Source organism: Cuculus canorus, chromosome 8, assembly GCF_017976375.1.
Source record: "Cuculus canorus isolate bCucCan1 chromosome 8, bCucCan1.pri, whole genome shotgun sequence".
In the NCBI taxonomy this organism is placed as follows: domain Eukaryota; kingdom Metazoa; phylum Chordata; class Aves; order Cuculiformes; family Cuculidae; genus Cuculus; species Cuculus canorus.
The window spans coordinates 16,779,465-16,801,986 of record NC_071408.1 but is presented as its reverse complement, the minus strand read 5'-3'; the positions used below and the strand labels follow the sequence as shown (position 1 = coordinate 16,801,986).

The 22,522-nt window shown below is 40.1% G+C and overlaps 1 protein-coding gene across 1 annotated transcript in view; it reads right to left on the bottom strand.

Moving 5' to 3' along the window:
* NEGR1 (neuronal growth regulator 1) overlaps positions 1-22,522 on the bottom strand; it is a 294,465-nt gene that overhangs the window by 67,498 nt on the left and 204,445 nt on the right. The gene's annotated exons all lie outside the window — the stretch shown is intronic.

Sequence of the window (22,522 nt, the reverse complement as noted above, 5' to 3'; positions counted from 1 at the left end):
GCAACCATAACCTGAAAACAAAACAGAGCAAATTCCTCAGGAAAGAGATTATCAAAGGAAAGGCTGAACAGTAAATGCCTTCTCCCTCGAATTTCTTTTACATCTTCTGTTTTTAAGCAATAATTTATGTGCATCGTAAAACCACTATAAAACTAAACCACAGAACTTATAAATAAAAATCTGTTTATTTTTTTCCAAGGCAGTTTTCCAGATGTTGCTCTAAGGTGTTTATGTATGTGTAAAATGCTGACTGGCTCTTGTCTGCTTCTTTCACCATCTCATCCATTGCCGAGCATGCCACATTAAGAGACCATAATCTTTTATGGGAACCAGCCACACAAAGGAAGCACCAGATATATGCAGGAGTAGAGTGACAGCCGGGTTCTCCGCATGGGCAGGTCAGCTCCATCACACACTCATCCTTCACCAACACTATCAAGGGCTGCTTTTCCAGGTGTGTAGGACACCACACAGGAATCCAGCTGTCACATCCCAGGGAAAACAAACACACACTCTTAGCACTTTTTATGGAGTTTTTACTCCATAGAAACAGCAAGGAAGTACAAATTCACTCCTTCCTGAGAAATGACACAGTCTGTGCAGCCAAGACTTTTAAAAAATAACTTTAAGTGAGACGGATCGCTTGAAGAGCTGTGAATGGGTTACACTTTGCATCTGCTCCTACAACACTGCGTGGCACTAGCAGCTACTCAGAGCACCATAAACCCCATGGATCAGCTTCTGCAGTATTCTGCAGTATAGAATAATACTAAAATTGTGTGAGGTAAACCATATAAATGCAAAACTTGTGCAAGATAAACCATACAAAATGTAGGCACCACCTAAATGGTGGAAGAAAATGAATATTTACTGCATGGCACATGGCCAACAGAGGTTTCTGAAAGCTGGATTATGACCAGGAAGAGGTCTACCTCTCACACATGGTTTCCATCTGCCCTGGGACCAGAGACTAGCTGCCAGCATTCCCATTGCTTTCTTCAAGTTGTACAAAATAAGTGAGCACTGTAACGTAACCTCTAAGACATTTCTCTACCATTAGTTCATGCATGACCATAACTGGGGCTCCCAGCTGCAGGGCAGCAACCCCGAACTCCAGGCATTCAGAGAAATACCAGCTCACTTCTCCATTTACCAGTGCCTATCTGACATCGTGGTTCTGGATTGCTAGGGGGACCTGATCCAACTGTCTGCCTCAAGAGGGGCCAGCCTGATCCAGGTAGTCCTGATGCACCCCTTCATCCTGAGTTTTCAAAGCTCCAGGAGATCCACAGCCTTCCTGGATAGCAACACACTCTCACTTACTTATCTGCACAGTTACAGGTATGCACCTTGCTGCAGCTTTAGACTGTCAGTCATGATTTTCCCAGTGATACGAAGAGCAGGACTAAAATTCTCTTTGAAGAAAATTTTTACCCAATTTAAGACTTGTGTGTTCATTTCTTAGTCCTCATTTAGCTAATCAAACTCAGCCTAAACTTAACTCAGTTCCACCTCTCATATCAGACATCATATTTTCAAAAAAATGTGTTTGTTTTTTGTGGTACCTTGAAGTCTTCCAGTTCATCAACACTTTGCCTGAGGGAGGGTGTCATCACAAGATGTAATACCAGCAGTGCGTTGCTGCCAAGTGAAGTTACTTCAATGGTTTTCTAATTTAGAACGGGTAGGACTTTTAGTAAAAAACCTGATTGAAATTAACTTACTGCACTATGCAAACACTACACAGAAAACATTTAATTCTTATGAGCTCAGCAGAAGGAGCAAATACAAGACTAGCAAAGGTCTGAATCAGGCATGAATTTGTTTTCCAAAAAGTACCATGCCCGAGCACCAGGAACCACGCGGCCAGGAAGGTGATGGATGTTGGCCGGATCCCAGCTACAAGTTACAATTCTGGATTTTGCCACTGAGAGATGCAGAGATTTGTTTGGAAAATACTGAAAAACATCTGAAAAGAAAGTACTCTTAGATCTCCCTTTCAGAAGTATTTCAGCTTCTGTTTGTTCAGAATAAAAATAAAAATCAATATTCTCTGCTTTAGGAAATCTGGAGTTAATACCGTATGAAAACACAAACCAAAGATAGCTTAGAGCCACCATTCTTTTAGATTTTTCATTGTCAGGTTATTTTCTTATTTTTATTATAAAGAGAAACTGTGTGATGCAGGCACATTTCTGATGCACTGATTAGCAACGTGCTGAGCCAAAAATCCATCAGACCTACTGCTCCCACTAGTGTGGAACATCGAATAACTCCAGATGAAATTACACACCTAAATACCCTCTGCTGCTGGTTGCCAAGGTTCATTTTGGAAAGGAAAGAAACAAACACATAGGATGAGATCCTTGGGTCTCCACTGCTTCTTTTATTTTTTTAAAATAGTTTTCCATGTAATCTACAAAGACTAATTTTTGAGAAGCCATTTGTGATTTGATCTTATTGCTGTCAGTCACACTGCCATCATCTGCATTCTTACACTGCTGGAGCTATTTGGGTTTTCTTCTATTTAAAACATTTTGATGTTATAGCAATCAGAAAGGATACTTTATTGAACTAAATACACGTAACACACCAAGAGGAATGTTCATACATTATGTTAATAAGTGCTCACAAGGTTCAATTCAATTCTACTGTCACAGGTACGCAATGGACATTGCTTTTTGGTGAACAATCTCCCCAGTACAGCAGAAGCGTGCAAGATCAGCCAAACTACCCAGGAGAAGAGAGGGATGGAGGATAACATCTGGCCTTTAGTGAGGGCTGACAGGCAGGTGTTTGTGAGGGACTATAATAAAAATGCAGAAAATAACGTGACTTCTCCTCCGAGGTAGAACCATAAGAATTTAGAAGATTCCCAAATCAGATGCAATGGTGGTTTCCCCACCATGTTCCTCCCTGCAACCAGACTCCATATGTCACGGCACTGTTTATCCCTGCTGGATCACTCTCCCCTAATTAGAAACTCCTGCAGCTCTTTACAGCTCACTCTGCTTTCTTTTGTATTGTCAACAAACTTGCCACCCTTCTGCTGATATCCTTTTATAGGATGTTATGAACAGAGCAGGGGGCTTCGTGCACTCTCCCCTTCCTGTGTGTGGGTTCCAAGGGTGTCTGACCTTCTTATATTAGTGAGGTGCAGGATTTAAATCCCACTCGATCCCAACAGCAATTAGATGCCTTCCAAAACCCCTGTTAGGCTTCCTGAGAGACCCTTAGGAGCACTCCCAGTGACAGCAACATTGCTGCCCACACTGCAGCAGGAAATCCCGCATATGAGCCACCACTAGTGCTTTCAGGCTTTTATGGTCACTTAGGGAATCGATAGCAAGGATAAATATTGGCCATCTAGGAAAGTGTTTTTATTCAGGAGTTTATTAATGATGACTTAAATTATTACAGAAAATCATTCAGTATCATTAACAATGCAGTCCACTCTGCTCAGCTGATCGAGCAAACAGATGCTGCCAAAGTTCCTGGGTGGGCAGCACAGATGGATGCAAGCTTGAAGGTCTGACAAAAGTTTTAAAGGGTAAAAATTAAAGAGCAGCTTTAATAGATTTTAAAAATTACAGCTGGAAAAATAGTGGAAAAATATGAGAAATTTTGGTTAAAGATTCAGCACAACAGAATATGAGGCTGAAGGAAGATAGGAGGTAAGCAAGGCTCTAGTAAACCTTCCCTCAAACTCCACAGCTTCCACAACCGAAGGCTTTACCAGGTTTTCCCCTCCTCAAATTACATGAGAAGATATTTCAGTTGTGTTGCAGAGACACAGACGTGCTTCTGAGTGTGTGCAGAGCACTTTATTGTAGAATAAATGATAATAAATACACAAGCCAACAAAAAAATAACAACTTGTCTCAAAGGCATAGAGCATCAGCTGATGCTCTGTGGAAGACTACAAGAGGAAGGAAGTGGGTGACAGCCCGAAAGGAAGAATGTAAGAGAAAAGTTAATGGTCTAACAGAAGACAATGGAGCCAAATTTAACAGTGATATTAACAAGAAAGCACTGTGCAAGACCAATAATTTTAAATGACATTTTTATGTCTCCTAAATAATGGTCATATAAAATAACAAAGAAAAAAAATATGTGATTATATGTTTCTGTCAGCAGCACTAGGATTTTGTGACTCATATCTGTAGGTTTACTATCCCTACATTGGATGCTTGTTCAGCCCTCTCCCACAGTTCATCCCTGCAGAACAGAGCACTTAAAATAAATGCTTTACTTCTGACTTGAAAATAAACTACTGGAACTTACCTTATATGAATTGCTCAAATACATCTAAGTGCTCTGCTGGGAAAGGCTTTTTTGAGTGGGTGCTCAGAGACTCGGCTTAACTGGGGTCTTCCTAACACCCTTTTGCATTTGTCCCTACATGAAATGGCTCAGGAGGTAAGGTTGTTATTGACCCAAGACGCATGTTTATGTATCTCCACAGGAGGGCTTTGACATAAGCAGCATGTTAGCGAGGAGGAGAGCTGGACCTGACATGAATAGGGAGGCAATGCAAGATGCCACAGCCGCTCTCTGCAAGTTGGGTGTCATTTTATGGGAGTCATGCAAGTCTTACCCAGCAAGGTGCAACGTTCCTCTACACCAACTAGTACCATCACAAGCTCAGATTGTATCAGTTAGTGCTAAGAGAGCACGGGAGAAGTACAACCGCCTACTTTCCTTCTTATTCAGGAGTAATGGAAAAAAGCATCATTCAGGATGGGAGCACAACATAGCATTCACAGGAATATGATGTGATGGTTGAGTTATTCCTATCCCACAAGTAAAGAGGACGAGAGTTCATTAGGCGATTTGCTCAGTTCACCGCGCAAGCCCTGAGGGGACCTGTTAGAGATTTCAGGATAGATGAGCACTACATCAACTGCGTATGCACACACTGATGTGTGCACATCCTCTTTAATTTTAGTGAAACAATTGAAGTTTCAATAAATACCTCTATTAAAGTCTCATGTGACGATGCTGAGTACTCACTGAACTCCATCTCTCTCCCAGCATGTTAATGAGAAAGAAGTGAAAACAATCATCTTTCTCTCCCACTCCTGCACTAAAAGAGCTTTATAATTACTTCCTGCTCAGTTTCTACTCATCTGATATCACCAACATGTTAGCATGAGTCAGGCATTTGTGCTGAGAAATCGAATTTTACAACTTACATTCCATCCAGAAATGATGCAAAGTACTGCTGAATCTGCTTTCCTACACAAATATTTTCATTTTGCTATTAAATGTCTAAAGAAACAGTTTAAACAATGCATGTGATACACTGGCATTCAGACAGGCACTGAAAACATGCAAAAGAACTCCAGCTAGAACAGGTTTCATCTTTTAACATTTTAATGAGCTTCGGGACTTATATGCATATTAGTTATGTTGCCCTAATTACTCATTATAATTCTAATGTGCATTTTATATTTAATTACAATGCTTATAAAGATTTGGTACGGACAGTAAATTATTATAACTAGCATGTGCATAATGATTATGGCCTGAATTTATTAACTTTTACAGTAGCATTCGGGTCTGGCAACTTCCAATTTCACCTTTGTGATTAACCATATTGTCTGATTAAACTAACATTTTTGTGGTATTAATTGTAAATGTCAAAAAAAGTCTTTCATTTTTCCAGTTTTCATCAGATTTTAATTTGGCCAGCGTAGTCTTTTATTAGTGAAATTGCTCTCCAATGTGTTAAGATAAAGCCTTTCAGGTGAAGGAATAGGTTTTCTTAGATCCTTTTTCTGCCTCAGAAGAACAGAAATGATCAATATTCAGATATATTCACTTTTATATATATACACACAGTGTTTTAGCAATAAAGTAACAAATATTTACAAGTGAAACAGCATTAATATGTTTTACATAGTTAAGACGACCTTCTAATAGTCTAGATTATTTAATTTTTCTAACTTGTTCAGAGTGGCAGCCCTACCTGTTCCAAATTAATGGAGTGGTTTAATAAATGCTTCTTCGTATAAAAAACTTCTCCAGTGTGTGGCAACATTTGAGAGACATATCTTTAGCTGTCACCAGGCTAAGCAACTTATAAGCTTATTTTTTCCTTCTTTTCTTGATCACTTATTAATCCCTACTGATTCACTTGGATCTTGATGTATACATATACCTACATTTTTTTATGCAAACATACAAGGCACCAATAATAATTCTGTTCAATTCTTGCATTTCTAGATATAACTCAGCATCTATTCTGTGCATTTTTCTTTCCTACTCAGGATTTAGCTATACAAAGCAGTATACCTTGAATATTGTGAATTAAACAATTGTGTAAATACCTTGCACTAGCCACCAGAAAATGAGCAGATTCTCAAGCATTTCCTGCGTGTAATTTGTCATGTTGCAGCATGCATCGAAGTTTCCCGAAATGTGCATCTCCCTCCTCTCCGTCTAATGGGTTGCATCATAACAGACCACGAAAATCACCGGCTGCTGTGAAAGTTATGTTTTTGAATATAAACCCCCAAATGTTAAATTGAGAAGAAAGCCTAAAACCTGCAGGTAATTGTTATATGGGAGAAAAAAAAGTCAGCAACACCAAATAATTCTTAATAATAGGCAAACAAAGAGAAACTCGTAACAATGTGTTTAACAAACATGTGAGTGATAAAAAAGAAGAGGAGGAAACTTAACAAAAACTCCCAAAACCAAAGCAAAGACCTCTAGGGAACTACATAAAAAGAGTCAAATTAGAGCACAGGTGGAAGAAGTGCTTTATTTTTCTGTTCATCAGACTTCACCTTACTGCTTCATCTGTTTAATTCTTCTATTTGCCAACAAAGCATTTTTCAAATCATATTCCCTATATGGAGCTTGCGCTGCAGGTGACAACATCTAAGGGGAGGGCAGCTCCAGGTACATACTAGCATCTGATCTGCATCCCAGAGGCAGAAGAATTATCAGTGCTTACTACACAGAAAAATATTTGTGTTTGAGCACTGACAGTACCACATCAAATTCACTTCAGCCACAGACCTGGGTGGAAACAGCCCCTGTCACGGAGTCCAGGTAAGCGCATCTTGTTGCAAACAGCTGTGTCACATTTGATAGAACAAGTTCTGCCACTGGGTATGAGTTCACATAAAGAACAAGACCTTTAGCTTCATGTGCTCTCTTTAGTCAGAGACGTCATAACAAACATCAGCACAGCTGAATGAGGACGGACGGGTCAGAACATCTCATATCTGTGTTTGTCCAATAGCATCGCACTTGCTGTCTGCAGGCATAATTCAAACCACAGTGAACAAACATGAAACACATCCTGCACTTGCATACAAGATTCGTTGGTAATTTAGAAGGAACAGACACATAAAACATAAATAGGGATATGAATGCTCAGTGTTTGGCACTGTTTGATATGGTGGTGTTGGTTTTAATCTTTCATTGGCCAATACAGCTTGATTCAAATTTAACTGAAGTAAAGTCTTTATATTGACTTCAGTGAGCTTTGAAAGCCCAGAAAGATCTGCAATATAAGAGAATTTCACAGTTTTCAAACAAAAAAAAAATAGGCAAACCACCTCAACTTGAGCGAGCTCTAGTATAACAAAGAAGGCTCTTGTCATGCAATGCCTCTTTTTATATGCTGCTGCTCTTAATGCTGTAATTTGAAGGAAAAGTTGTCATCAATACTTTCTTATCAGCAAAGAATGCCTGAGCATCTGTAATTACCCGAGCTGAAAGAATAAACATTTATGTTTCATGCCATAAAATATGGTATCGACAGGATCCAGCAGAATCACTTTTTTGAAACTTTCAAAGGGGGTCTAGTAGAAAACAGTTTCAAAGTTTTCATTGTTGTATGTAGAGAGGCTGAGAGGCACAACTTCTGAGTGCTGACATTGCATCTCAGGTGGCCAGCAGAGAGAGGGACAAGCGTATTTGCTGGTGAAACCCAGGCACTGTGGCACCTGATGGGCAGGAGAGGCTGAGGAGGGTTGATGGGTCTGTAACAGGGTGCAGACCTCCTCCTAGAGGAGATGTAGCAGAGCCTCAGTGACAGAAAACAGAGCACAACATCCCTAATGAATCCTTTGCAAGTGTTGGCTATGAGACTTCAGGGTGAAGGACATCTCTTTGAAATTGAAGAGAGCATCTCCCGGAGGAGAAGGCATCTCAGGAACTGGGCAGTTAGTTTTCTCCCAAACGCAGCATACACATTGGCTAATTTTCATTCCCCTTTTGCACTCACTCTATTAAGTTATGTTTCTCCGCATGTTGAGAGGGATTACGCAGCCACATGCAGGCATTGAATAGCCCAGTGATGGGGAGCTTTGTGCTGAAAGGTAGGGCAGCGTCTCCTCAGCTAACAATTGTAAGGCTTAAAGAGTGGGAAAGATAGAAGAATTTTGCTCCATGCAAGCTTGCTGTTAAACATTGCAGTGCTCCACATACAGGTGCAAATGTTACCTCTGGGTAAGGCTGGAGGACTGGTGCTAGCTTGGTAAGGCTATTTTTCAATATGGGACAAGAGCACCAACGTGACAGGTTGTGGGGTGAAGAAGCTTGATGTGCTGTAGTGTCTACTTGCCTGAGGGAGTCTGCCATCCTACCAGGCAGGCACTAGCTGCTGCACCAGGCACCCACATTATGAAACCCCCTTCCCTCGGCAATTTCTGTTGGAAAAGTTTCCACACAATTAATGTGCCCTTGTATTCTGCTGTGATTCCTTTATCTCAGCAATTTATTCAAATGCCTGTGTGGACATGAAAGGGAAAAATGAGTACCAGCATCCTGGAGCAGTACTAAGAAGTGAGGAGGAGGAAAGGGGATGCTTTCATACATCTAAAGCCAATCCAGAAGGAAGAGTTGGACGGAAGCCTGGGTGCGAACAAACATGAGAACATCTACTTTGCTATTTCTCTCCCTCTAAGGAAGATAAAAGCAATGGACTTCAACAAATTCCAGGAATTGTTAAGTAGATCTTTTGGCAGTAAAGCTGAGGAGAAAGTGAATTTAAGCTGGCAATTGTCCAAGGAAAGAAAGTTTGGAACAAAAATGCAAAATATCTAAGAGTAGGTCAGAAATGCAGCAAGAGACCTGCTTGAGTTCCACTGGAGCACATCCAGGAAACCAAAGCACAAAAGCAGATAAGGCAGACGTTAAATACCAAGGGCAATGAGAAACTGTGCAACGCGTACATTATCAGTATTAAATAAAATAAAGTTACCGTGCTGCTCAGTACTACCCCGGTGTGGTGCCTAGACCGTGGCATTTCTGTACCACCACCAGTGTAGGTTCACCCTACCTGAAAACACAATGAGATCATTAACAAAAAACCCGAATGCTGGACCCAGAAAAAAACCCATGGGACCCACATCCCTTTGACCTACAAAGAAGCCTTTTGATAACAATTTTCTCAATACCTCTATACTTTCACCATGGATAGTTTTTCTTGTCCATGTTTCCCCACACTTGTGCTACATTTTAAAAGCTTATGAATGTCAACACATGACATCATCTGCTTTACCCAGCAATAAATGTGAATTAGTGAGACAATATGATTTGCTGTTGATGAATCTTTGCTAGCTGTTATCCTCCCCAGCTAATCTCCCAGGTATGAACATATATTGTTACAGTTCTGGTATGTATCAAGGGTTTGGAGACACACCATGTGTCCGTCAATTCCCTCTGAAAGACAGGCATCCAGGGCCTCAGTCCCTAGGACCTTGGCTAGCCTTTCCAAGATCTCAGAAATAACAGTTTCATCATTGCTTGCTTTATGTAGATCTTTGATGAAGTTTATTATCCTCATTTGATGACTTGAGACAACAATTACCTTACAGAAGACTGTTCTCTACATACCATTGAGTAGGTTTTTTTTGTCCACTTTTGATATACAGTCCTAGTGGCTCACAGGTGACCAAACTACCCTTTTCAGATAGTGGAGCAGAAAAGCAGGGAGAGGCAGCGACACCCCACAGTCCTGGGAGAGAGACCAGTAGCTCCCAGAGGTATGACAGACGCATTATCTAAGGATAAGGACGATTTACTAAGGATAGATTGTATAACTAAATATGCAACATAGAAGGAAGAAAAGGAATCATCTCTTCCCCATCTCCTTTATAGGCCAGGCAAGCAACAAACAACCATAACTGAAGCAAGGGAGATTTAGGTCTGCTAAGCTGTTGTTGGAGAAGATTGCTTAAGGAGACTGTCAAGGTGTTTTTTTTAGTTTTAAAGGAAAAGGTGGACAATTTGAATACTGGTGTCTGCATCTGGACAGCCTCATCAGCCAGAATCCTCAGTTCCTCCTCTGGGCTGAATTTTCGTGTTCTCCATGATCTTGGGATTATTAAGCATCAGAACAATTCCTATAAGGGCAAATTCCTTTACTCATTTCTGTAGATACTAGTGTTGTGTTTAAGGTTACGTACCACGGTTCAACACAATGAGAAAAAAAGAAATTATATCCTTTTCAGCTCACAAGAGTAATAAAATCTCCAGGTTCATTTTTAACTACAAAAAATAAGGTAAGCACTGAACCTGGATTTAGAATTTAAAAGAAAAAAAAAGTAATTCAAGAGATAGAAGTTGAATGTTTTTTTCCAGAAAACTTATCCCATACACCTTGGATCAGATTTGATATATTCTACATACATAACAAAGTGCCTAGGTGTACTCACCAAAATGATATTTCTAAGGACAGAACTCATTACTACTGTATAATAAATGGAAGCATAAGTCAGAGTTAGCACTGAACAGATTGTTTGGGGTTGCAAAGACAGCAGCTGTCACAGCTTGACAGCTTTCTTGTTAGTGAATCGGCTTTACTGACAGTCTTTTTGATTGAAAACCACTGTTCACTGACAGTGTGTTATAGCTGATATACATATGTATCTCATGAAGAATGAGAAAGAGTTGTAAAAGGTCTAGAAGCTATTGCTCTATATTAAAAAGAAGTGAAGTTTGCATAAAGGGTATTTTGGCTTGTCCCTTCTCTCCAGTAATCTGCAGCAGATGTAAGTTGATAGAAACAGCACAATCGATACTGATATGTGACAACTACACACATGCACAGAGTCAAGCCCAAAGTGATTTTCCTAACTAAAAGCAACAAAGCCACAGAAGTACTAGTACACTCTCAAGAAAAGCTTGCGTAATTGAAAATGAAGTTTAGAAATAAAATTACAGAAATAAAACTCAGCGTAACACTGATAGACAGATCAGGCTCTCCCAGACATCCTGCTAACCCAAAGAGGGGATCTGCTGGAATAGGTATATTACTATTATAATTAATTTATATTAGTCCAAAAGAACCAAATTACTTTGAGTCGCATTTTACTTTTCTCTTATACATTCCATCTGTGTCAATGACTCCTATTGGAAGCTCCACGGGACAAGGAGCATTGGCTTCTACTTTCTGTGTCACGGTCACAATACCTGTGTGCAAACACCACCACCACTCCATGGACAAATACAGCAGAGGCTTCCTCAGCATCTCAGTTAACACAGCCATCCACATTGTGGTACCCTGGACTCTTCACTAAACACATGTAACCTGCATAGTTGTGGCACCAAAACATTAGTTGTTGGTGGTAAAGGGGGTATTGTATTGAAAGAAATGTATGTCAGGGTTTCTCTCTCCTTCCTCCCATCTGTGTTTATTTATAAGACTGTCCATATAAAATAATTTCTTCTTCCTCAGTTTTGTGGCATTTAAATGGATAAAAGCCAATGAAGAGAGTAAAATGGATGTCACCTTTGATTCCAAAATCATTGCTTAAAACAAAGCACGCATCATGCTGTACTGAAGAAATCCAAAGCCAAAAAATTGAGACCCATTTACAAACATTAGAAATGTCCAGGACTTTGCAGCTTGTTCCTGATGACCATTTAATATTCTTGTTACAACTGCTCATTTCCAAATAGCGTCACATACTTCTCAAGAGGAGACAATAGATTGCAACTCAACACTTGGATATAGACCTGACTTTACACGAGAATTGTGAAATACTGGGATTTTCCCACTTAAACATTTAACTGCTGCATTGAAAAATAACTCCTAATTTGCTCTTTTTCTAGAGGTTCTTTTTTGCCATGGATCCTACCAGATGTGAAAGCAGTGAACACCTGAATTTTAAGATGTTTGCTATTAAACAGAAATTTGTTCAAAATACAAAGGATACAGTGCATTTTGAAGTGATCTTTTTTCTGAATTCCTGAACTGAACTATTTTAGTCTAGAAATGACTGTCATGATCTTTGTGTACATTGTGCAACAGGTATCAAATCAACTGAAGCAATATGGCCTGCAATGTTACTTGTCTTTGGGAAGCAGCACTGAGTGCCACTGAGCCTGCAGGGCGTCAGAGCTTTAATTGCAAGAGCTTGTGTTTGCTCTACAACTCTAAGGTCCAGAAAAGGTCACATTCAGCCTTAGAATAGTTTGTTTTTATTTGAGAAGAGGCAGAAAATATGAAGAGAACCTGCTTTATGAATTATAATGCCTGAAGAATGATGTTGGCAATTTTTCCTTTCCTTTGTGTCAATGGCACTGCTTTCTTTTAAACTATAAAAGCAGAAATATTACTTCTCAAAGCTCCCTTAGCTCAGATCAAGTGCTTACACCACACACTTGCTAATACCAGCTGAATTGCAGAAGTTATTAAAACCTAATTTAGCAATCTCACCAGGGGACAAACAAGCTGTAACAATATCATTACAGTCTTATCAGCGACTGGATGTCTCGTTGAAATGCTGAGTGTAGTCAGGGTAGGACCCAACAGGGACTGTCACTGCGTGGCATCATGGTTGTACCCATCCACTCTCAAGTTATGCTAAACAGATTTCTTTGGCAGAACTATTTCAAAGCTGCAATGATTGCTGCTGGAAAAAATAAAGAAAAGAATTAGGAAACTGAGACTTTTACAAGACTGAAACATTGATCAGACTTGTCTTTTCATGACCCGAGTTGGTGTCACCAGCTGCACTCAACACCCTTTAGACTATCACCTCAAAGGCACTATACTTGCAAGGAAGAGGGATGACTAAGGCTTATACCAATAGAAACAAGGAATACTACAATTACTAGGAGAAATATTGCTTTACAACATGTTGACTATTACGAGAAATATTTTAAGTAATTGTTTTTGCTGAAGAGCAATCTGGGCAAGGGAACGCTCCTGGAAGCTGAAGAGCTCTCCATTAATTTTGGCTCCAGATTGGAGTCTAACACAGCCTGCTGTATACTTCAAATTGCTTCTTGAAATGCATAAGCTCTTTAGAGATGAATAATCTTCTATTAAGATTTCAATTTTCCTGCACTGTATTTTAGCTGGTATTTAAAGTGGAATCACCTGGAGGCTGAAGAGCTAGCAGTGGTTCAGAGCTGGGAGAAATCCAGGCAGGGCTGTCTTCCTGGGAGTGCTTTTCCTCAGCCACTGCAAACACTTCCTCACTTTTCATCCCATCAGATCTGAGGGGGTTAACATCCCACCTGCAGATGTGAAATACTAGCATCTCTGAAGATGACAGGGAGCTGCATACTGGCCCTGCAGGGAGCCAGCACTGCACTCTGGGAAGCCAGCCCCATGGAAAGGAGCATGCTCCTGCTGATGCCAGGAGAGAAAGCTGCAAGAAAAGAAGGAGCAGCTTCACCAGAGGTGGATGCAAGAAAGTGTACATAATCTTACAGTAACCTTATTTTGACTTCCAAATGATAGCGCAAGTGGAAAAGTACAGAAAAACAGTAAAAGATATTTCATTAATTTTGTTTTGTCTACCAATTTGTGAGCTGGTCCACACAATTTTGCCAACAGTGGCCTGAAGCCTTTGCAAGAACCATCAACAACATAATTTTGACAATATTTTTCACTGATACAAGGAGTGTGTGTCACGTATGTTCTATTATTTGCTACAGCACAGTCTCCCAGAGATGTATAAACATAATGAACAACATTTACTAGTATGCCATAATTATACAATATGCAGACCTGTAACTACTGGTAAAGTATAAATACGTGCAAATTAGTACAATTATTTTTATTTCAAGGACTGGTTTTGCAGGGGATAAGGCACAATCATTACTTTCAAATGGGTAATGATGGCAGTCCTCAGAATTAGCCACTGCAGAAATGACAAATAATCAGCACCTATACTCTTCTGAAACAAAAAAATCCATGTTTGAATAACAGAAACAATCTTTTAATAGCGAAGTCAGGCACACTGCTTCCCAAGAAAACAATGCTTGAAAAAGGATTTGTTTGCACTTGCTTTAATAGCTCTCTAACTGCTCGATGTGGTTCACAGATTGGTGTTGAAGACAACACTGTTCACAGAATGAACGGAGAACCTGAGATGGTTTCTTGTGTCTTAAACTCTTTATTAGCCATTGCAGCTAATAGCTAGACTATTGTAGCAGCAACACTGGCGTTACAATACAGCATTAACTTCTCCTTCCTCTGAAGGAGCCAAGCTGCATTCTTGTCCTGCAGCTCTGTATGCCGCTGGCCAACACATGACATTTCTGGAGAGGCATGACAGCTCACCCAGCAGGCTGCTGTCCTTACACATCTGCACCACAAATACAGGGTGCAGTTCCCCACTGCCCCCAAACAGACAAAAAACTCCCACCAAGACACATCTGGCAGAGTTGAGCCTATATTTTTTGGGGGGGGGGAAGATGAAAAAAATATATTCCTTATCATTTGGATATCTTGAGTGATAATACTCCAACTTCTTCAAATATGAGACCTCATTTCATGTTGCCAAAGCCCTTGATTACGTGCTGTGGCAGCAGCATACCATCTACTTGAAGGAACATCATAATCAATTTTGTCATGCTTCAATATAAGCAATGTTTTTCAGAAATATGCAGTAACTGCATAGCAGTTTGCAGAACCTGCTAGTAAACTATTACACCACAGAAAGAAATCAATGTTAATTTAGGAGCCAAATTGCACTCAAGTCAGAAAAGCTAACTGTATTGGCTTCTGAAACGTTAATAAAAGTACCTGAAGGACAACGTAGCAAATATTACTTTCATATGAAGTTTTCTTTCCCACCAGTGATGAGAAAGATATTGTCTTCAAATCAACTACATCTTTTCCCCAGCTCACCAATTGAGATAGTTTTAAATACATGATCAGTTTTTAATGAATTGGTAAAGTTGTTTCTCATTAAGTGTTACTATGAGATAGGACACCATATAATCCATATAATCATCTCAGTGATGAGAACAGCTTGCCAATTAAGTAAGTAAGAATAAAGTCCTAATGTTGACCAGAAATAACAGAGAACCCACAAAAGTATGAAAATACCAACCCATTGTGCATGATCAAAACCTCCATTTTACAGGATAGTAGAAAATTCTCCAAAGCTCTTTATCTTATGTGGAAAAAAACCCACCCGTTCTTATTTGCACCAGTTCCACTTCAAATATTTTGCTAGTAGCTCCTCATCTGTATGGCCAGACCCAAAGACAAGCTTTGTTATTATTGACTTAAACTATGATCAGTGTTTTCATCTCAGCTGTGCTAGCACACAATCTCCTTTAGCTAGAGTGGGTGGTTTTGTATCCTCAGATGTTTGACCCACCAATATAGAAACTAATTACTCTGTTATTTGTCCACTTTCAGCTGTGTATTATGTGCTGTACATAAGACATTCGCTCCATTGTTCTTCTGAAGGCCTTCCTACATCTTTTTAATTGAAATAGAAGCTCAGATGTAAATGTTGTAAGTACTGAACACAGAGAACTTGATATTTAGAATTAGGTTAATATATAACAATAACAGGAAAAACAAGTCAAGAGATGGTCTTGATGGACTAATACACAAACCTTCACACCTGCTCCACTCCTGACCTGCCTGCATTGCAGACTGCCAACACACCTTTCAAGCAGTCAGTCCGCAGTCTCCCAACAGTGCATACATGCAGAGCAGCACTGGTCTCACCACGCAAAATGTTAGCATAACTCTAACTTTGATCTTTTGCACCAGCTTTTAGATGAAAAAAGTGAAGTGAGAAGACCATCCATTCACCAGGTCTGCAGCAGATGGGACAAAATAAAAGGGGACCAATCTTCTTCCTAAAGAAACCAAAAAATTTGTGGGAAATGGGGCAGTGTGAAGTCATGCTTTGGATATAGATTTTGCTTGGCCAGGGTCACCTCTTACATTGCAGACTCTGGCCCACCATACAAGTCTGTAGTGTGCACCAGCATTATCTTCACCCACACATCCGAGACCAAGAAGCTTTGAACAGAGCAAAGTCACATTCTGGAAATCTCGCACTGCAATAAGCCCCACTAATTCATTAACAGGATCACATATAAACCAGTAGTCAGATTTCCAGGACTCCGCAATTTGACTCAGAAGCTAAACCCCATTTTTGAATGGTAACCTCAGAATTTAGGAAAACATGTTTCATAGAACCCAATGAAACCACACTCTGAAGCACCTCTGGGTTTTCAGAGTGTAATTTTGATACTTCAGAAGGGTATTGCAAAGTTCAGTCTTTCAAGGCTCCATGCACCCATACCTCTCAAAACCATCAGTGGGAATTGTGGCTGCTCAGTACCAGCAAATTGCTCTCTGTCATTACAATATCAGGAAATACTTCACAATTAAAGAAAGACTGACCTACATGATGCAGTTTCAAATGTGTGAATTTTAGCCAGATGGATAATACCAACCACTGCAGCACCAAGATAAGGTCTTTCTGTTCCATGGTCAAATATGAACATATGACTTCATCTCATGTGGGTGAATTCTGTTTGAAGGGTTGACATAAGTGAATTTACTTGATATAAATGACACTGTAAAGAAAAGCAGTAATTTCTCCTCCACAGTTTTGTTCTTTCAGAGAACTGGTTTTAGCTGATTTAAACCAAAAAACTTCCTAATTGGATAGAAGTGTCCTCACCACTAAGAAATATTTTTTATTAAGTTTTAGGTCCTCCAAGGCTGTGGGATGCAACACCCTTGACTACAGTTGCTATTGTAAACTTCTGGTACACAGACACAGTGGTTGTTCCTTCTCAGGCTGGCTAACAAACAAACAGTACTGCAAAACCAAAGACTGACACAACCATGTACAACAGTTCAATACATTGTCCATGTTGTTTTAAAAGAACACAACAAAAAAAATGAAGTTGCCTTTACGGATTGAAACACATTTATGTAGACTCACTGCTTTCTCCAACAAAATGACTCCTGGTCTCCAATGTTGACCATAACTCCTAAGTCTGAAATTAAATCAGAGATATAAATATGAAAATGCTCATCTGTAGCTATTAAAAATTGAGAGAATCAGAATTATTTATTTATGCTTAAACATAAGCCCCCTCCCTTCCCTCTCTTATTTTAGAAGAGAGTGGAAATCAAAAACGCAGATTGCTTTGAGCAATTTTGTACTTGGTACCAAAGAAAAGGAGGACTGAGACCTTCACATAATATTTGGGCCTTGCCTTTTTATTTAATAATGTACTCATCGTGATTGAGGGACACTGTCTTTGTTGAATCCAAAACAAAAATCCTTACCAAGTAAATGGTTTTCACAGATCAGAAACAGTCCACAGCAAGACGCTTTCTGGGAAAATAAAGTCACAGCAATATGTCCAGGTATTAGGAGCCCCAACAAACACTGAAGTCCTATAATGTTTTTCCCCAGGAGGTTTAAGGTTACAGATATAATTAGGTTAGAGTGGCTTGTACAGTATGTCTGATTTCAAAGTAAAATCATAGTATTATGCATAACATTATGCAAAGCACCATAGCAACAGTAAGGCAGACTTCTAAGAAATGCTAATGAGATAAGCTGTTCTGCAAAAAAACCTAACCTGTCCAAGCAAAAAACAAACACATTAATTAAAATTCATACAAGAAACTCACACATTCCTTCTATAAAAAAACACAGCATAAAATATTTTATCAAGCCGTCACAGCAGGAAAGGCATGATCATGAATGGGGCACAAGGTCTGTACAGCAGACACCTTTTGTAACTGGCTCACTGCTCCCTGAAACTCAGTCCCACAGGACTGACATTTCTCCAGCTAAAAAAACAGCAGCATAATTCAAATGCTAGAGCCTGGTAGGGCAGGCAGGAGCCCAGGGTCCCTCTGCTCTGGGTGCAAGTGAGAACACCGCAACATCGGCGATGCAGCGCCTCGTCTGAGCACACAGACCTGGGGTCCAGAGGCAGGGGAAAACTTGATGAAAGGAGTTAAAAAAAAACCCTAAACTTATATGATTTACTGAAGAACATGAAACACATACACAAAAAAGAAAGGGTAATGGAGGCAGAATCATTCCAGAGAATTTGACAAATTCAATGACCACAATTGTCTTCTATTTCTGTTTCAGACAAGGAAAGAATAACTCAGCAAGTACTTGAATAAACCAAGCTGACAGAAAACCAATTGGCCTAACAATCTTCAAGAATATATTCAAGAACTGGATTAAGCAAATGCAGAGCTACTGTATTACTTCTTAGGTACAAGACTACTGCCCAACACAGCCATCATGAATCTTTTTCAGAAAAGGAGAGAGCAACAGGAGCTAGGGAATTACATGCCAGTCTATTTATTCTCTAATCCCCATAAAATGCTGTTCAGGCAATTGAAGATGCAAAAGCAACTGGAAGATAGCAAGATGGTGAGCAATCACCAACAGGTCTGTGAAGAATAGATTATGTCAGGTCATTGGTTCCTGCCCATACCATGGAATAGCAGGGGATGCCACAGCTTAACTGCAGCAGGCATTTGACTATGCCTCCCACGCACAAGCTAGCTGGGCTTGTCTAAAAGCTTCCTTCACATGAGAGCATGCTGTCTGCAAGGCTGTTCTCATGGGTCTTGCTGTCCTGCCTGCTCATCTGGACATCAGTCCTGGGCCTGCTACTAGTGGAGGTTTTCATTAGTAGCATTATCAGAGATAAGAACTCTGAAATAACCTTGAAAAACTGAAGAAGTTGCCTGAAAACTGGACAAAACCAAAGAGGAACGAATTCAATGCTGAGGATTCATCAGTTGGATGAATACAGTGAGGAGGCCAGACAGCCATTCTGCAGAGAGTAACAGGGGCTGCCAGAGGTAGACCTCCCTAAAGTGTCCGGCTGTCAGAGGGAAGGCAAGTGCCCTAGCCAGGTATACAACTGGTCAAAGATAATCCTTCCACAACCTCAGCAGTGCAACACCTCCCCTGGAACGTTAGCTCAAGTTTTAAATGCCTTATTCAAGAAAGCCCTTCCCCAGCACCAACTGATACATAGAAAAGAAACATTTAGTCAGTCCTTTAGCAAACATAACCCAAGAATAAAGAAGAGATGAATCATACCTGGTGAACATAAGGAGGTAAACACAGGGAGCACAAGTCCCTGTTTCTAAAGAGACTGAAAAGCAAAACTTATCTGTTCCCCGTTCCTCAGAGGACAAGCGAGGAACGGAGTTGTAACCCTGCCAGGAAGGTTCACATTAGATGCTGTGAGAAATTTTCAGTTAAGGACTGTGATTGAGTGGAGTATGTCACTCATAGAGCTGCCATCACCGGAAACGCCTTATGGAGGAACCGGGCAAACATCTATTGGCAACACTAATTCAGGGGCACAACTTGCAAGATTAATATAATTTTTACAGGTTATCACATAGTCTATTTCATTCTATTTTCCTTTTTTAGTATTTTCAAGATCCTATGGAAAAATATCTGTAGAAACAGATGCTGTTGCAAGCAGATATGGCTCAATATTTAGAATATTTTGAGTCATCTTCACATTGTTGGTATTTATGGTCTATAAAATTTGGCAGACAAACTTTCTCTCCCATTGATAGCAGCATATCGGAGGCAGGAGAACTGCTGCAGGTTGAGCCCAGGCTGCACCAGGCATCATTTCCTTGGAAGCAACTCATGCCAGAAAAACTACTTCGGAGCCCTGGCTCAGAAATGGACCTGTCCTCCCTCCTGTGCTGCCAGGAAGACCCCAAGACAGTCAAACCAACAGACCCTGCAGGACAAGACCACACCAGTGCTTCCAGGTGCCAGCTGGGCTACCTCAGCACAGGAACAGTAATTTTCACCTCCCCAGTAAGCACTGATGAATCTGGCCTTCAATTTGCAACATGATGGGGTTCAAAAAGGCTGAAATTAAATTATTGCCTTTTAATTTCAACTCAGTGGCTTTTTTCCTCTCCAGAGCCACTGGATCTTAATTCAGTAAAGTCTGCAAGATCCAGCTTTAATAAAGCTGTTTAAGATACAATTACAGAAAACCAGAGCCTTAGTGTATATTATCTAAAAAAAAAGGAATAGTGCAATACAGCTCCACTTTATAAATTCACATCTGCTATTTATTTAGGTAGCTGAAAATTTTACATAAATTAAAATAAATGCCAGTTTCATGATGCACATATCTCACACTTAGTCATCTCAGCATGGCCTCAGCAGTTCTGGAGAGTCTTACATTTAGCAACTGCCTTTAATATTTTTAAGTATTCTTCTAATAAACTAGAAGAGTTAGCACAGCTATAGTACTACATGTATAGCTTCAGACCAGCTTTCAGCTGACATATTAAAGCCTTGCTAATCCAGACACTGTTTCTGTCAAAGTGTGGTTCCATATTATTATCTATAAATCAGTATTTGCTTTATAATATGTAATGGAAAATCCAAATAAGATGTACTTGTGAAATGAAATTGGATTATATCTTATCTGTTTTAGCTAGATTTGTTATAGTATTCCTTCTTCATTAATCAGCAGCCTCAATTCTTTTTCATTCCCACCCTCCCCTCCTCTCAGAATTCAGACAGACAAATGCACCACAGAGTCCCTGACCACCATTTTTAAAAGGGAAATTACGGGGGAAAGACATAAATTAGGTAGTAAATATAGGCTACGGAATATGAAACTGTACAAAGGAAAAAAAAAAAGCCACCTTGTAAAGTCATTAGAGTTATAACATATGTGCTGCAAGGCAGATAGCAAGCTGATTGTTTATGTAGGTTGGAAGTTGCCCAGCCAAGAAACTTAAAATTCAGAAAGTAATTTAAACCTGGTAATTTTCTTGTACATGCTTGGATGACTGAACAACTGCTCTATGCGATGAATATCCACATTTAAAATTATGCTTATATCCACCCTAAACGCTCAGGGCTCATTGATACATTCTATTAACTGGGCACAATAAAACCTTGATTTATTCTACAGTTATCAGGTACGCAGTAAAGACCGCTCCTTTTAATAACTGGGAAACAGTATTAAAAATTGTCAGAAGCAGCGGTTAAGCAATCATATTAATGTAAATGTAGCTCTGTACCATCATCATTCTGTGTGCAGGAGATCATACGTCAAGATGTCACTGTACTGGACACAGTGGAGGGACACAGACGAAACAAAAATTACTCAGACTCTGAGATGAAGCAATGCTTCTGCAGCACGTGGCTGTCTATATTCCTTTAGATGATAAGGGTGAAAGAGCAGTTGAAGCATAAGCCACATACATTATTTTCAAGAGCATATTCTACAGGTGGGAAAGGACCTAGACATTTTGTGAAATTGCAGGATCCCTATAAGACTAGAAGTGGGGAGTTTGGTGTGCTGGTCTCAGCTTCAGTGACACGTGCTGAAGAACCAAGTTGCAAGTAAGTGGAATTAAACACATGGTTGAGGTACCTGGCAGATTGGCACAACATTGCTCCACCAGAAGTACAATCACTGAATGGCACCAGGGTCGCGGAGGAGCAGCAGAGGCTGCAGAGATGGAGCTGAGCTTGCATGGCAGGGCATTAGCAGGAGAATGAAATAAACTAATAAACTTGCAAAACCAAAGTAAATAAAGGAATGAGATTTTTTTTATTTGGGGGGGGGGGGGGGGGAGGGGAATGGGATGGGGAAAGAAAACCTTGCTCTTTATTAGTTTGTTAGTCAAATGTTCTTCAGTCTTGTCTCTTCTTCTGAAGATATCTATCCATCTGCCTAAGGAAACAGTGCCCAACCCAGGGTAACAAAAGGACCTGAATGCTTCCTATCTCCTTCTGTATTTTTTCATTAAGATCTTTACAGATTTAAACCTGAAAATAAATTTGATACACACTTCTTTTAAATAGTGACTAGTAGAGAACACACAGATGTCCTAAAAGAAATATTTAGCTTTTACTGATGGAGAGCTGCCCTGCCAGTCCAACTCAAGAGACAGCAAATAGGCAGAATTCTGCTGGTTTGATCTCGTGCATGAAATCCATTTTTGAACAGGGCTGCCCATGCTGAGGTACTGGGAAGAGGCATTGGCCACTGCAGCACTGTGGCACACCACACTTGCCGGGAACAAGAACCACAGTAAACTCTCTCAGCATCAGCTAGCTCCATCATGACCTTGTCCTGAACACAACAAGCCATTTTTCTGCCTGGGCAGAACTGATGAGCATCATCAGCAGGGAGCAGATGTTTGGAATGCTTTTGCATTGCGCTTAACTGGTTAGGGGACAGCATAAAAACCAACAGAAGTGCATTAGCCATTAGCTGACTGTGACAAATT